The sequence below is a fragment of the Balaenoptera borealis genome (genome assembly GCF_965194805.1).
Source record: "Balaenoptera borealis genome assembly, chromosome: 2".
NCBI lineage: Eukaryota > Metazoa > Chordata > Mammalia > Artiodactyla > Balaenopteridae > Balaenoptera > Balaenoptera borealis.
Window position 1 is genome coordinate 117,833,666 of NC_138867.1, and position 17,721 is coordinate 117,851,386.

At 37.0% G+C, this 17,721-nt stretch overlaps 1 protein-coding gene and 1 long non-coding RNA gene across 9 annotated transcripts in view; one reads left to right on the forward strand and one right to left on the reverse strand.

Moving 5' to 3' along the window:
• Positions 1-17,721, reverse strand: part of SIL1 (SIL1 nucleotide exchange factor) — a 313,671-nt gene that overhangs the window by 48,918 nt on the left and 247,032 nt on the right. The gene's annotated exons all lie outside the window — the stretch shown is intronic.
• On the forward strand, positions 2,258-16,834 carry LOC309624240. Its single transcript, XR_014241829.1, has 2 exons — positions 2,258-9,989; positions 10,328-16,834. It is a non-coding gene; the product is annotated as an uncharacterized lncRNA (long non-coding RNA).

The following is a 17,721-nucleotide window of genomic DNA, read 5'->3' on the forward strand; positions in this document are numbered from 1 at the left end:
CAAAAATAAAAAAATAAAAAATAAAAATAAATTAATCATAAAAAAATTTTTTTAAATCATACATCAGCAACAACAAATTAGAAAATGAAAACTTGAAAACAATCCTATTTACAATAACAAATCCTGTAAGGTTATATCCTTTGGGATAACAAAAGATATTTAATGCCTAAGTAGAAAAATTATTAAAAGATTATTATTAAAAGCTTTAAAAGCATCTAAGTGGAAAGATAAGCCATGTTCATAGATGGGAACACAACTGTGTAAATATGCTGATTCTCACGAAATAATCTGTAAATTTACTTTAACTCTAATGGAAATATCCAGAGTTTTTGTTGACCCTGACAGAGTGTGCCCAAAATCCATATGGAAGAGTAAAGGGGCAAAAATATTCAAGGCAATTTTAAAGAAGAATAAGAAAAAAGGATTTGTTTCACCTGATATAGAAACATATAAAGCTACAGTAATGGAAATAATATGAGATTGGTACAAGGATAGGAAAAGAGACCAACGGATCAGAATACAAACCCACACAAACAGGGGAACTTGGTATACAGTAGAGGAACCATTATAATTCGCTGGGGAAAAGACAGATTACTCATTACATGGTGCCAGGACAACTAGTTGACCACATGGTAAGAACTAAAATAAATCTATGTATCACAGCACAGAGCAAATAAGTTTTAGAATAAAAATCTAAGGGTCAAAACTTTACACTCAGGACCTCCCTGGTGGCGCAGTGGTTAAGAATCCGCCTGCCAATGCAGGGGACACAGGTTCGAGCCCTGGTCCGGGAAGATCCCACATGTCACAGAGCAACTAAGCCCGTGCACCACAACTACTGAGCCTTCACTCTAGAGCCCATGAGCCACAACTACTGAGCCTGAGTGCCACAACCACTGGAACCCACGCACCTAGGGCCTGTGCTCCACAACAAAGAGAAGCCACCGCAGTGAGAAGCCCGCGCACTGCAACGAAAAGTAGCCCCTGCTCGCTGCAACTAGAGAAAGCCCGTGCACAGCAATAAAGACCCAAAGCAGCCAAAAATAAATAGATAAATTTATAAAAAACAAACTTTATACTCTTAGGAGGTAACATAAGAGAATATCTTTATACATTCAAGGCAATAAAGAGTTTCTTAAAATATAAAGAAAAGAAACTATAAACAAAATGTGGTAATTTTGACTTTCTAAAAATACATTAGAATGTCTATAACAAAAGGCAACATAAACAATGCTAAAGGGCTTCCCTGGTGGCACAGTGGTTGAGAATCTGCCTGCTAATGCAGGAGACACGGGTTCGAGCCCTGGTCTGGGAAGATCCCACATGCTGCGGAGCAACTAGGTCCGTGAGCCACAACTACTGAGCTTGCGCATCTGGAGCCTGTGCTCTGCAACAAGAGAGGTCGCGACAGTGAGAGGCCCGCGCACCGTGATGAAGAGTGGCCCCCGCTCGCCACAACTAGAGAAAGCCCTCGCACAGAAACGAAGACCCAACACAGCCAAAAATAAATAAATAAATTAATTAATTAATTTAAAAAAAAAGAAAACTTAAAAAAAAAAACAAAAAACAATGCTAAACAACAAGTCATATACTAGAAGACATTTGCTATGCATATAACTGACAAAATATTAGTATACAGATTATATATAACAGACATGAAAATATACACACTATATGTAAGTATACAGATTGTATATATTTTAAAAACACTAAGCAATAAACAGAAGACTCAATGGAAGATCAGGCAAAAGATGTGAAGAAGTAATTCAAAAAAGTGCAGCCCTGATGGCACAAACAAAAAATTTACTCATCAAAAAAAGGAAGTGGACCTCCCTGGTGGCGCAGTGGTTAAGAATCCGTCTGCCAATGCAGGGGACATGGGTTCAAGCCCTGGTCCGGGAAGATCCCACATGCCGCGGAGCAACTAAGCCCATGTGCCACAACTACTGAGCCTGTGCTCTAGAGCCCATGAGCCACAACTACTGAGCCTGCGTGCCACAACTACTGAGCCCATGCGCCTAGAGCCCATGCTCCGCAACAAGAGAAGCCACCAAAGTGAGAAGCCCGTGCACCACAATGAAGAGCAGCCCCCACTCGCCGCAACTAGAGAAAGCCAATGCACAGCAACAAAGACCCAACGCAGCCAAAAATAAAATAAATAAAAAAGTCATGCAACCAAAAAATATAGGAAAAAAGTATATATTTAAAGTGATGAAAGGGAAGAACCTACAACCAAGATTACTCTACCCAGCAAGGATCTCATTTAGATTTGATGGAGAAATCAAAAGCTTTACAGACAAGCAAAAGCTAAGAGAATTCAGCACCACCAAACCAGCTCTACAACAAATGCTAAAGGAACTTCTCTAAGTGGGAAACACAAGAGAAGAAAAGGACCTACAAAAACAAACCCAAAACAATTAAGAAAATGGTCATAGGAACATACATATCGATAATTACCTTAAACGTGAATGGATTAAATGCCCCAACCAAAAGACATAGACTGGCTGAATGGATACAAAAACAAGACCCATATATATGCTGTCTACAAGAGACCCACTTTAGACCTAGGGACACATACAGACTGAAAGTGAGGGGATGGAAAAAGATATTCCATGCAAATGGAAATCAAAAGAAAGCTGGAGTAGCTATACTCATATCAGATAAAATAGACTTTAAAATAAAGAATGTTACAAGAGACAAGGAAGGACACTACATAATGATCCAGGGATCAATCCATGAAGAAGATATAACAATTATAAATATATATGCACCCAACATAGGAGCACCTCAATACATAAGGCAACTGCTAACAGCTATAAAAGAGGAAATCGACAGTAACACAATAATAGTGGGGGACTTTAACACTCCACTTACACCAATGGACAGATCATCCAAAATGAAAATAAATAAGGAAACAGAAGCTTTAAATGACACAATAGACCAGATAGATTTAATTGATATATATAGGACATTCCATCCAAAAACAGCAGATTACACGTTCTTCTCAAGTGCGCACAGAACATTCTCCAGGATAGATCACATCTTGGGTCACAAATTAAGCCTCAGTAAATTTAAGAAAATTGAAATCATATCAAGCATCTTTTCTGACCACAACGCTATGAGATTAGAAATGAATTACAGGGAAAAAAACGTAAAAAAGACAAACACATGGAGGCTAAACAATACGTTACTAAATAACCAAGAGATCACTGAAGAAATCAAAAAGGAAATAAAAAAATACCTAGAGACAAATGACAATGAAAACACAACGACCCAAAACCTATGGGATGCAGCAAAAGCAGTTCTAAGAGGGAAGTTTATAGCTATACAAGCCTACCTAAAGAAACAAGAAAAATCTCAAGTAAACAATCTAACCTTACACCTAAAGAAACTAGAGAAAGAAGAACAAACAAAACCCAAAGTTAGCAGAAGGAAAGAAATTATAAAGATCAGAGCAGAAATAAATGAAATAGAAACAAAGAAAACAATAGCAAAGATCAATAAAACTAAAAGTTGGTTCTTGGAGAAGATAAACAAAATTGATAAGCCATTAGCCAGACTCATCAAGAAAAAGAGGGAGAGGACTCAAATCAATAAAATCAGAAATGAAAAAGGAGAAGTTACAACAGACACCGCAGAAATACAAAGCATCCTAAGAGACTACTACAAGCAACTTTATGCCAATAAAATGGACAACCTGGAAGAAATGGACAAATTCTTAGAAAGGTATAACCTTCCAAGACTGAATCAGGAAGAAACAGAAAATATGAACAGACCAATCACAAGTAATGAAATTGAAACTGTGATTAAAAATCTTCCAACAAACAAAAGTCCAGGACCAGATGGCTTCACAGGTGAATTCTATCAAACATTTAGAGACGAGTTAACACCCATCCTTCTCAAACTCTTCCAAAAAATTGCAGAGGAAGGAACACTCCCAAACTCATTCTATGAGGCCACCATCACCCTGATACCAAAACCAGACAAAGACACTACAAAAAAAGAAAATTACAGGCCAATATCACTGATGAATATAGATGCAAAAATCCTCAACAAAATACTAGCAAACAGAATCCAACAACACATTAAAAAGATCATACACCACGATCAAGTGGGATTTATCCCAGGGATGCAAGGATTCTTCAATATACGCAAATCAATCAATGTGATACACCATATTAACAAATTGAAGAATAAAAACCATATGATCATCTCAATAGATGCAGAAAAAGCTTTTGACAAAATTCAACACCGATTTATGATAAAAACTCTCCAGAAAGTGGGCATAGAGGGAACCTACCTCAACATAATAAAGGCCATATATGACAAACCCACAGCAAACATCATTCTCAATGGTGAAAAACTGAAAGCATTTCCTCTAAGATCAGGAACGAGACAAGGATGTCCACTCTCACCACTATTATTCAACATAGTTCTGGAAGTCCTAGCCACGGCAATCAGAGAAGAAAAAGAAATAAAAGGAATACAAATTGGAAAGGAAGAAGTAAAACTGTCACTGTTTGCGGATGACATGATACTATACATAGAGAATCCTAAAACTGCCACCAGAAAACTGCTAGAGCTAATTAATGAATATGGTAAAGTTGCAGGATACAAAATTAATGCACAGAAATCTCTTGCATTCCTATACACTAATGATGAAAAATCTGAAAGGGAAATTATGGAAACACTCCCATTTACCATTGCAACAAAAAGAATAAAATACCTAGGAATAAACCTACCTAGGGAGACAAAAGACCTGTATGCAGAAAACTATAAGACACTGATGAAAGAAATTAAAGATGATACCAACAGATGGAGAGATATACCATGTTCTTGGATTGGAAGAATCAACATTGTGAAAATGAGTATACTACCCAAAGCAATCTACAGATTCAATGCAATCCCTATCAAATTACCAATGGCATTTTTTACGGAGCTAGAACAAATCATCTTAAAATTTGTATGGAGACACAAAAGACCCCGAATAGCCAAAGCAGTCTTGAGGCAAAAAAATGGAGCTGGAGGAATCAGACTCCCAGACTTCAGACTATATTACAAAGCTACAGTAATCAAGACAATATGGTACTGGCACAAAAACAGAAACATAGATCAATGGAACAAGATAGAAAGCCCAGAGATTAACCCACGCACCTATGGTCAACTAATCTATGACAAAGGAGGCAAAGATATACAATGGAGAAAAGACAGTCTCTTCAATAAGTGGTGCTGGGAAAACTGGACAGCTACATGTAAAAGAATGAAATTAGAATACTCCCTAACACCATATACAAAAATAAACTCAAAATGGATTAGAGACCTAAATATAAGACTGGACACTATAAAACTCTTAGAGGAAAACATAGGAAGAACCCTCTTTGACATAAATCATAGCAAGATCTTTTTTGATCCACCTCCTAGAGTAATGGAAATAAAAACAAAAATAAACAAGTGGGACCTAATGAAACTTCAAAGCTTTTGCACAGCAAAGGAAACCATAAACAAGACAAAAAGACAACCCTCAGAATGGGAGAAAATATTTGCAAATGAATCAACGGACAAAGGATTAATCTCCAAAATATATAAACAGCTCATGCAGCTCAATATCAAAGAAACAAACGCCCCAATCCAAAAATGGGCAGAAGACCTAAATAGACATTTCTCCAAAGAAGACATACAGACGGCCACGAAGCACATGAAAAGATGCTCAACATCACTAATTATTAGAGAAATGCAAATCAAAACTACAATGAGGTATCACCTCACTCCTGTTAGAATGGGCATCATCAGAAAATCTACAAACAACAAATGCTGGAGAGGGTGTGGAGAAAAGGGAACCCTCTTGCACTGTTGGTGGGAATGTAAATTGATACAGCCACTATGGAGAACAATATGGAGGTTCCTTAAAAAACTAAAAATAGAATTACCATATGACCCAGCAATCCCACTACTGGGCATATACCCAGAGAAAACCGTAATTCAAAAAGACACATGCACCCGAATGTTCATTGCAGCACTATTTACAATAGCCAGGTCATGGAAGCAACCTAAATGCCCATCAACAGACGAATGGATAAAGAAGTTGTGGTACATATATACAATGGAATATTACTCAGCCATAAAAAGGAACGAAATTGAGTCATTTGTTGAGACGTGGATGGATCTAGAGACTGTCATACAGAGTGAAGTAAGTCAGAAAGAGAAAAACAAATATCGTATATTAATGCATGTATGTGGAACCTAGAAAAATGGTACAGATGAGCCAGTTTGCAGGGCAGAAGTTGAGACACAGATGTAGAGAATGGACATATGGACACCAAGGGGGGAAAACTGCGGTGAGGTGGGGATGGTGGTGTGCTGAATTGGGCGATTGGGATTGACATGTATACACTGATGTGTATAAAACTGATGCCTAATAAGAACCTGCAGTATAAAAAAACAAACAAAACAACTAATACTAAACTTTCATTGGGTTATTTGTATGGAAATATGTTAATATAAATGTTTCAGACATTACATGAAATTTCTAAAAATCTTATATTTGTATTTGTATGGAAATATGTTAATATAAATGTTTCAGACATTACATGAAATTTCTAAAAATCTTATATTTGTATTTGTATGGAAATATGTATGGAAATATGTTAATATAAATGTTTCAGACATTGCATGAAATTTCTAAAAATCTTATATGTTCTGGTATAATGTTATAAGTAATAATCCTAGTTATTACTTTAAAATGTATATCTCAGAAATAACTAATTTTCTTGTCAACTGCATTATTATGAACTTTCATCAAATCTTTAACCGTGGTCATTTTTAAGTCTTTTGTCATTTACAGACAGTTCTGGGTGTACTCTGCTGATTTTGCAAATATGTTCCTATAAAAGGGTTTCATCTTCAAGAAATTCATGGAAAAGACTCTGACAAGTAAAGGTTTCTGGTAACTGACTGTACTGCTGAACTGAATGAATAAGCATTTTCAGAACTCTAATGAAAAACTGATGAACTCATAAAAGTGCTAACAAAAGATCAAGATGAAAAAAAAAATTAATTACATGGGACTGAGTGAACTGATGAGGATGAGTATAATTTGTGTGACTTTCTGTCTGAATTTAAAAAAAAAAAAATCCCACAAGGACTCAGAGGCAAAGAATATACAAATCAATTTTCACTGCAAAGTAAAGGAGCTGTTACAGTGAAGGATTACTGGACTGAATGTCAATATTATGACATAGTATGAGTGTGTTTCATGTTTGGTAATTGCAATCATTGTTGCTTTTGTTGTGGTCATCCATGTACAATGCTTGGTGTCAGTTTATTTATCTCTTGTAAAAATAAAATACAGTGTGTGTGTGTGAAAAAAAAAAAATGTTGACAAACGTGGAGCAATTGGTACTTTCATTCATTGTTGGCTGAAATGTACAAAAGATACAATCACTTTAAATAAAGACTTTGGAGTTTCTTATTAAAAAAAAATAAATAAATAAACAAATTTAAAAAACAAACAAAAAACAAACAAAAAAAACCCCAATCAATATAATTCACCATTTAAAAAAAAAAAAAGGAAGGGAGGGAGGGAGGAAGGAAATTTCTGAACAGTATATACAGTATGATTCCAATTATGGGGGGGAAAATGTACTCAGTCTCTATAGAAGTCAGGGAAGAATGAAATAAAAAGAAGGATGGGATACAATTTCACATCCATCAGATAGGCAAAAACTTAAATACAAACATACATCCATACAGACACACACAGATATGAAAACAGATATATATGATAAACTATAAAAAACAGATATGATGCACACAAAATTGAGAACAGTAGTTACCTTGGGAAGAAGAAAGGGAAATAGAAAGGATTACGAAAGGGTCTTCAACTATATCTAATATTTTATGCCTTTAAGAAATCTTAACCAAATATAGCAAACTTTAGTTTATTAAATCTGGGTAGTGAGTATAAGATTTTCTAAACTCTTTATGTTTGAAATATCTCATATTTTTAAAATAATATGAAGAAAAAATATTTATATACTCCTGGTGTATAAACAGCTTTATATGTGTCATAAGAAACAGAAACTATATAGATTAACAATTTTGTCAAAATAAACATTTTTAACTTCCATATAGAAAAGTACAATGGTGGGGAGGGATGGACTGGGAATTTGGGGTTAGTAGATGCAAACTATCACATTTAGAATGGATAAACAACAAGGTCCTGCTGTATAGCACAGGGAACTACAGCCAATCTCCTGGGATAAAACATAAAGGAGAAGAATGTAAAAAAGAATGTATATATGAGTATAACTGTGTCATTATGCTGTACAGCAGAAGTTTACACAACATTGTAAATCAATACAATTTATACTTCAATAAAATTTTTGTACAAGTACCATAAGTAAGGTTGAAAGAGAAATGACAAACTTGGAAAAAATATTTGTAACACAAAAGGTTAATCCCTAAAATATAAAGAGCTCTATTGTTTCAACAATGTCTGGGGCACAAATTGTTCAACAAACTAATCCTATCAATGTATGACTCCTTTGAAGGAATAGTTTCTGAGGTCCCTGTTTGATGTTTGTTCTCAGCCTGGAGGGTTCCTCCCAACTATCTTACTCCCTGGTTCCTTCCTGCAAAGTAGCTGGTGTACAATCTAGCTGGTGCCTCTTTGTAAAATCCATCAATCTCCTCCCAGCTGCCTTTTAACACAACCTCCACTGTTCTTTTTTTCTTTTTTTTTTTTAAATCTTTATTGGAGTATTTACAATAAATACTTTGCTTTACAATGTTGCGTTAGTTCTTGCTGTACAATGAAGTGAATCAGCTATACGTATACATATATCCCCATATCCCCTCCCTATCCCATCCCTCTAGGTCGTCACAAAGCATCGAGCTGATCTCCCTGTGCTATGCAGCACCTTCCCACTAGCCATCCATTTTACATTTGGTAGTGTATATATGTCAATGCTACTCTCTCACTGCGTCCCAGCTTCCCCTTCCCCCCATGTCCTCAAGTCCATTCTCTATGTCTGTGTCTTTATTCCTGCCCTGACACTAGGTTCATCAGTACCATTTTTTTAGGTTCCATATATATGTGTTAGCATACGGTATTTGTTTTTCTCTTTCTGACTTACTTCACTCTGTATGACAGACTCAAGGTCCATCCACCTCATTACAAATAACTCAATTTCGTTCCTTTTTATGGCTGAGTATTATTCCATTGCATATATGTGCCACATCTTCTTTATCCATTCATCTGTCGATGGACATTTAGGTTGTTTCCATGTCTTGGCTATTGTAAATAGTGCTGCAGTATCCTTAGGTTTGAACTTCTGCACACTCTGTTGCAAATGAAGTCAGTTCCATTGGGAGGAGATGAGGAGAGATCTGTTTTATGGCCTCACTTCCCCCCAGGCAAAATTTGAGCCAGGGTTCTGGAGCTGGAAGTCAGAACAATGACAAGCTTCTGAGTGACACTCCTAATCCAGGAGTTGAGTGCTCAGTGCATTGGAGTACAGAAGCCAGCAGTGGAGGTTCTGTCAACTTGCCTCTCCCAGCATAGAACGACCACCTCATGAGCCAGGGAAAAGATGAATGGGGTCCCAGGATTCTCAGTGCTCCACACCAAAGGCAGCGCCTTCATTGCACAAGTGGAGATTGGACAGAAAAAGGGAACACCCACTCTGGAATGTGCTCAATCACAACTTAGCTTTAGCTACAGGTAGCTCAGGGGAGGATGAGAAATGATACATTTCTGCTCTTCCCAGGAAAGAAGCCCTCCAACTGGGAGCTGGGGGTAGAGGAAGTCCCGCATTCCTGGCTGCAGCAGTTTGGAGTAGAGTCTCTACCTCACTGAGCTGCAAGTGGGGAGGGAAAAAGCTGTCTTGGTTCAAATGACAAAGACTCTTGCCTTTCTTACCAAAATTTTGTAGATTTCAGTGAGTAGAGGTTTCTTTATTTGCTGTTTACCCTTAGGACCATTTCCAGAGGTTTTTTTTTTTTTTTTTTTTTTAATAAGTTACAAATAATTCTTTTTTTTTTTAATTTTATTTATTTATTTATGGCTGTGTTGGGTCTTTGTTTCTGTGCGAGGGCTTTCTCCAGTTGCGGCAAGTGGGGGCCACTCTTCATCGCAGTGCGCGGGCCTCTCACTATCGCGGCCTCTCTTGTGGAGCACAGGCTCCAGATGCGCAGGCTCAGTAATTGTGGCTCACGGGCTTAGTTGCTCCGTGGCATGTGGGATCTTCCCAGACCAGGGCTCGAACCTGTGTCGCCTGCATTGGCAGGCAGATTCTCAACCACTGCGCCACCAGGGAAGCCCCCAGAGGTTTTATTTTTTATTATTTTTAAAAATAATTTTCACCAGTCTCACTGGTGGGAGTGGGTCAGCAAAGCTCCTACTGTCGAGCCGAAATCAGTCTCTCCTATACCTTTTAAATGTTTCATGACAATCAAGTATATGCTCTATAAAACCAGTAACACTTAAAAAGATAAAAACAGAGAAAGAGAGAAACTGAGGTTGGTAGGAGTTAAGAAGAAAGTAGGAATGTGATATTTAGAAAAGCCCAAGCTGACTGCCTCCTCATCAGACTCTGTAGTTCCACTCTTCTTTTTCCTCAAAGAGATAAATTACTTTCTTTCCAGTAACCTCGGGCCATGAACAGGCACTTAATGAGAAATCTGGCAGACTTGAAATACCTTCAACTTTAGGGAGCATGGCGGATTCTTCCTTAAATCCAGATGTCTAATGGGACCAAGAAAGAAATGTCACAGACAAGGGAACTGTGATGGCAATTACTGTCTAGAACTGATGAAAATGGCATCAGAGCATAGTTCTCAGGCCAAGCAACTAGGCTAACAGTACTCAGGGCACAACTGTTTTCCCTCTTTTTGCCAAGCACCACTCCTACTACTTTGTAGCTCATCTGTCATTTCTCTAGCTGTTTTCATAACTCCAGTTTTCTATAGTTTTGCTATGTTGTCAGAAATGTATATTTTCTTAATCATTCTGCTTGGGATGCAGTCAGATATTCCTGAATCAGAATACATGCCTTTCATCAATTTCGGAAAAGTATTAGCCAAACCTCTTAAGATATAGCTTCTCCCACATTCTGTTTATCCTTCTGGAACTAACATTAGGCCTTTTCATTCTATTCCCCATGTCTCTTTACCACTTTTTAATTTTTAATTTTTTCATTTCTGTCTCTTCATGCTGCACTTTGGGTAATTTCTTCAAGTCTATACTCCAGTTCACTTAATTACTCTTCAGCTGTGTCTGACTAGTTATTTACCTTATCTACTGAATTCCTAACTGCAATTATCTTTTTTTTCCTTTTGTCTCCCTCCCTCTTCCACTTTCAAACACTCTTGAGCTTACATTGAGCCCACCTGAATAATCCAAGATAACCTCCCTATTTTTTAATTTATTTTTTATACAGCAAGTTCTTATTAGTTATCTATTTTATACATATTAGTGTATATATGTCAATCCCAATCTCCCAATTCATCCCACCACCATCAACCCCCACCACTTTCCCCCTTTGGTGTCCATACAGTTGTTCTCTACATCTGTGTCTCTATTTCTGCCTTGTAAACTGGTTCGTCTGTACCATTTTTCTGGTTCCACATATATGCGTTAATATCCAATATTTGTTTTTCTCTTTCTGACTTACTTCTCTCTGCATGACAGTCTCTAGGTCCATCCACATCTCTACAAATGACCCAATTTCATTCCTTTTTATGGCTGAGTAATATTCCATTGTATACATGTACCACAAGTTCTTTATCCGTTCATGTGTCAATGGGCATTTAGGTTGCTTCCATGACCTGGCTATTGTAAATAGTACTGCAATAAACATTGGGATGTATGTGTCTTTTTGAATTATGGTTTTCTCTGGGTATACACCCAGTAGTGGGATTGCTGGGTCATATATTAATCCTATTTTTAGTTTTTTAAGGAACCTCCATATTGTTCTCCACAGTGGCTGTATCAATTTACATTCCCGCCAACAGTGCAAGAGGGTTCCCTTTTCTCCACATCCTCTCCAGCATTTGTTGTTTATAGATATTCTGATGATGCCCATTCTAACTGGTGTGAGGTGATACCTCATTGTAGTTTTGATTTGCATTTCTGTAATTATTAGTGAGGTTGAGCAGCTTTTCATGTGCTTCTTGGCCATCTGTATGTCTTCTTTGGAGAAATGTCTATTTAGGTCTTCTGCCCATTGTTTAATTGGGTTGTTTGTTTTTTTTAATATTGAGCTGTATGAGCTGTTTATATATTTTGGAGATTAATCCTTTGTCTGTTGATTCGTTTGCAAATATTTCTCCCATTCTGAGGGTTGTCTTTTCGCCTTGTTTATAGTTCCCTTTGCTGTGCAAAAGCTTTTAAGTTTCATTAGGTCTCATTTGTTTGTTTTTCTTTAATTTCCATTACGCTAGGAGGTGGGTCAAAAAAGCTCTTGCTGTGATTTATGTCAAAGAGGGTTCTTCCTACGTTTTCCTCTAAGAGTTTTATAGTGTCTTACATTTAGGTCTTTAATCCATTTAGAGTTTATTTTTGTGTATGGTGTTAGGGAGTGTTCTAATTTCATTCTTTTACATGTAGCTGTCCAGCTTTCCTAGCACCACTTATTGAAGAGACTGTCTTTTCTCCATTGTATAACCTTGCCTCCTTTGTCATAGATTAGTTGACCATAGATGCGTGGGCTTATCTCTGGCTTTCTATCCTGTTCCGTTGATCTATATTTCTGTTTTTTGTGCCAGTATCATATTGTCTTGATTACTGTAGCTTTGTAGTATAGTCTGAAGTCAGGGAGTCTGATTCCTCCAGCTCCGTATTTTCCCTCAAGATTGCTTTGGCTATTCGGGGTCTTTTGTGTCTCCATACAAATTTTAAGACTTCTTGTTCTAGTTCTGTAAAAAATGCCATCAGTAATTTGATAGGGATTGCTTTGAATCTGTAGATTGCTTTGGGTAATATAGTCATTTTCACAATATTGATTCTTCCAATCCAAGAACATGGTATATCTCTCCATCTGTTTGTGTCATCTTTGATTTCCTTCATCAGTGTCTTATAGTTTTCTGAGTACAGGTCTTTTACCTCCTTAGGTAGGTTCATTTCTAGGTATTTTATTCTTTTTGTTGCAATGGTGAATGGGATTGTTTTCTTAATTTCTCTTTCTGATCTTTCGTTGTTAGTGTATAGGAATGCCAGAGATTTCTGTGCATTAATTTTGTATACTGCAACCTTACCAAATTCATTGATTAGTTCTGGTAGTTTTTTGGTGGAATCTTTAAGATTTTCTATGTAGAGTAGAAAATCATATATCCTGCAACTTTACCAAATTCACTGATTAGCTCTAGTAGTTTTCTGGGGGCATCTTTAGGATTCTGTATGTATAGTATCATGTCATCTGCAAACAGTGACAGTTTTACTTCTTCTTTTCCAATCTGGATTCCTTTTATTTTTCTTCTTTGATTGCCAATGGCTAGGACTTCCAAAACTATGTTGAATAATAGTGGCGAGTGGGGACATCTTTGTCCTGTTCCTGATCTTAGAGGAAATGCTTTCAGTTTTTCACCATTGAGAATGATGTTTGCTGTGGGTTTGTCATATATGGCCTTTATTATGTTGAGGTAGGTTCCTTCTGTGCCCACTTTCTGGAGAGTTTTTATCATAAATGGGTGTTGAATTTTGTCAAAAGCTTTTTCTGCATCTATTGAGATGATCATATGGTTTTTATTCTTCAATTTGTTAACATGGTCTATCATGTTGATTGATTTGCATATATTGAAGAATCCTTGCATCCCTGGGATAAATCCCACTTGATCATGGTGTATGATCCTTTTAATGTGTTGTTGGATTCTGTTTGCTAGTATTTTGTTGAGGATTTTTGCATCTATATTCATCAGTGATATTGGTCTGTAATTTTCTTTTTTTGTAGTATCTTTGTCTGGTTTTGGTATCAGGGTGATGGTGGCCTCATAAAATGAGTTTGGGAGTGTTCCTTCCTCTGCAATTTTTTGGAAGAGTTTGAGAAGGATGGGTGTTAGCTCTTCTCTAAATGTCTGATAGAATTCACCTGTGAAGCCATCTGGTGCTGGACTTTTGTTTGTTGGAAGATTTTTAATCACAGTTTCAATTTCAGTGCTTGTGATTGGTCTGTTCATATTTTCTATTTCTTCCTGGTTCAGTCTTGGAAGGATATACCTTCCTAAGAATTTGTCTATTTTATTGGCACAGAGTTGCTTGTAGTAGTCTCTTAAGATGCTTTGTATTTCTGCGGTGTCTGTTGTAACTTCTCCTTTTTCATTTCTAATTTTATTGATTTGAGTCCTCTCCCTCTTTTTCTCGATGAGTCTGGCTAGTGGTTTATCAATTTTGTTTATCTTCTCAAAGAATCAGCTTTAAAAAAAAAAGAACCAGCTTTTAGTTTTATCGCTTTGCTATTGTTTTCTTTGTTTCTATTTCATTTATTTCTGCTCTGATCTTTATGATTTCTTTCCTTCTACTAAATTTGGGTTTTGTTTGTCCTTCTTTCTCTAGTTCCTTTAGGTGTAAGGTTAGATTGTTTATTTGAGATTTTTCTTGTTTCTTGAGGTAGGACTGTATTGCTATAAACTTCCCTCATAGAACTGCTTTTGCTGCATTGAATAGGTTTTGGATCATCGTGTTTTTGTTGTAATTTGTCTCTAGGTATTTTTTGATTTCCTCTTTGATTTCTTCAGTGATCTCTTGGTTATTTAGTAACGTATTGCTTGGCCTCCATGTGTTTGTGTTTTTTATGTTTTTTCCCTGTAATTTATTTCTAATCTCCTAGCATTGTGGTCCAAAAAGATGCTTGATATGATTTCAGTTTTCTTAAATTTACCAAGGCTTGATTTGTGACCCCAGATGTGATCTCTCCCTGGAGAATGTTCCGTATGCACTTGAGAAGAAAGTGTAATCTGCTGTTTTCAAAGGGAATGTCCTATAAATATCAATTAAATCTACGTGGTCTACTGTGTCATTTAAAGCTTGTGTTTCCTTATTAATTTTCTATCTGGATGACATGTCCATTGGTGTAAGTGAGGTGTTAAAGTCCCCCACTATTACTGTGTTACTGCTGATTTCCTCTTTTACAGCTGTTAGCAGTTGCCTTACGTATTGAGGTGCTCCTATGTTGGGTGCATATATATTTATAATTGTTATATCTTCTTCTTGGATTGATCCCTTGATCATTATGTAGTGTCCTTCTTTGTCTCTTGTAACATTCTTTATTTTAAAGTCTATTTTATCTGATATGAGTATTGCTACTCCAGCTTTCTTTTGATTTCCATTTGCATGGAATATCTTTTTCCATCCCCTACTTTCAGTCTGTATGTGTCCCTAGGTCTGAAGTGGGTCTCTTGTAGACAGCATATATATGGGTCTTGTTTCTGTATCCATTCAGCCTGTCTGTGTCTTTTGGTGGGAGCATTTAACCCATTTACATTTAAGGTAATTATCGATATGTATGTTCCTATTCCCATTTTCTTAAATATTTTGGGTTTGTTTTTGTAGGTGTTTTCCTTCTCTTGTGTTTCTTGCCTAGAGAAGTTCCTTTAGCATTTGTTGTAAAGCTGGTTTGGTGGTGGTGAACTCTCTCAGCTTTTGCTTGTCTGTAAAGGTTTTAATTTCACCATCAAATCTGAATGAGATCCTTGCTGGGTAGAGTAATCTTGGTTGTAGGTTTTTCTCCTTCATCACTTTAAGTATATCCTGCCACTCCCTTCTGGCTTGTAGAGTTTCTGCTGAGAAATCAGCTTTTAACCTTATGGGAGTTCCCTTGTATGTTATCTGTTGTTTTTCCCTTGTTGCTTTTAATGACTTTTCTTTGTCTTTAATTTTTGTCCATTTGATTACTACGTGTCTCGGTGTGTTTCTCCTTGGATTTATCCTGCCTGGGACTCTGTGCTTCCTGGACTTGGGTGGCTATTTCCTTTCCCATGTTAGGGAAGTTTTCGACTATAATCTCTTCAAATATTTTCTCAGGTCCTTTCTCTCTCTCTTCTCCTTCTGGGACCCCTATAATGTGAATGTTGGTGCATTTAATGTTGTCCCAGAGGTCTCTTAGTCTGTCTTCTTTTCTTTTTATTCTTTTTTCTTTATTCTGTTCTGCGGTAGTGAATCCTACCCTTCTGTCTTCCAGGTCACTTATCCGTTCTTCTGCCCTAGTTATTCTGCTATTGATTCCTTCTGGTGTATTTTTCATTTCAGTTATTGTATTGTTCATCTCTATTTGTTTGTTCTTTAATTCTTCTAGTGTTTGTTCTTTAATTCTTCTAGGTCTTCGTTAAACATTTCTTGCATCTTCTCAATCTTTGCCTCCATTCTTTTTCTGCGGTCCTGGATCATCTTCACTATCATTATTCTGAATTCTTTTTCTGGAAGGTTGCCTATCTCCACTTCATTTACTTGTTTTTCTGGGGTTTTATCTTGTTCCTTCATCTGTTACATAGTCCTCTGCCTTTTCATTTTGTCTATCTTTCTGTGAATGTGGTTTTCGTTCCACAGGCTGCATGATTGTAGTTCTTGCTTCTGCTGTCTGCCCTCTGGTGGATGAGGCTATCTAAGAGGCTTGTGCAAGCTTCCTGATGGGAGGGAGGGACTGGTGGTGGGTAGAGCTGGCTTTTGCTCTGGCAGGCAGAGCTCAGTAAAACTTTAATCTGCTTGTCTGCTGATGGGTGGGTGCCTCCAAAAAGGGTTTATATTTGTTTCTACCAGTAACCTGGAAATTCTGCCAATTTGGAACTACCTTAAAAAAAAAAGACAACTTTTTCTTACAGAAATTTTCATCTATATACTAAAGTACAGAGAATGGTATAATAATCCTTCATGGATCTGTCACTCAGCTTTAAAAATTATGAAGTCATGACCAGTCTTGTTTCATCTATATCCCCACCCACCCACTTCCCCACTTCCTCCAGATAAGCATAAAGCAAAACTCAGACATACTATCATCTTACCCATAAATGATTATGTTTCTCTAAAATGACTCTCTTTTTAAAAAACACAACCACAATACCATTTCACATTAAAAATGTCTAACAGAAACTCCTTAATATTATCAAATACCAAGTAATTATTTAAATGGCCCCAATTATCTCACAAATTTTTTTAACATTGTTGATTTGGTCAGGCTCTAAATACAGTGTAACTGGTTGATATTTATCTTAGGTATCTTTTAATTTACTGGTTTCATTCCCTCCATCTTTTTCTTATAATTTATTGTTGAAAAATCCAGTAGTTCTACAGTTTCCAACATTCTGAACTTTGCTGATTACATATCCATTATATCATTTAACATATCTGCTGTCCCCAGAATTTCCTTTAAATTGGAAGTTGGATCTCAATCAGATTCAGATTTGATTTCCTATCAAGACAACTTCATGGGCAGTGGTGTCTACTTCTATCAGGAGGCATGTCAGAGTCAGGTTCCCTAATAAACCAACTCATAAGATTTGTGGGCAAGAGGTTTACTAGGGACTATTCTTGGGTACAATACCTCTGAGGGATAAGGGAGGCAGGATTAGGCCATGGGAGAAGCTGAGCTGTGATGGCAACTGCAACAGAAGGCTCAACTGATCCCACAGGGAGCTCTGGAGCTAGGATGGTCTTTCAGAGTTGTTTCCTTTGAGGTAAAGGTGGAAGCACTTTGAACCCCTACTCTGTGTCATTTGGAAGCAGGCTACCCCCAG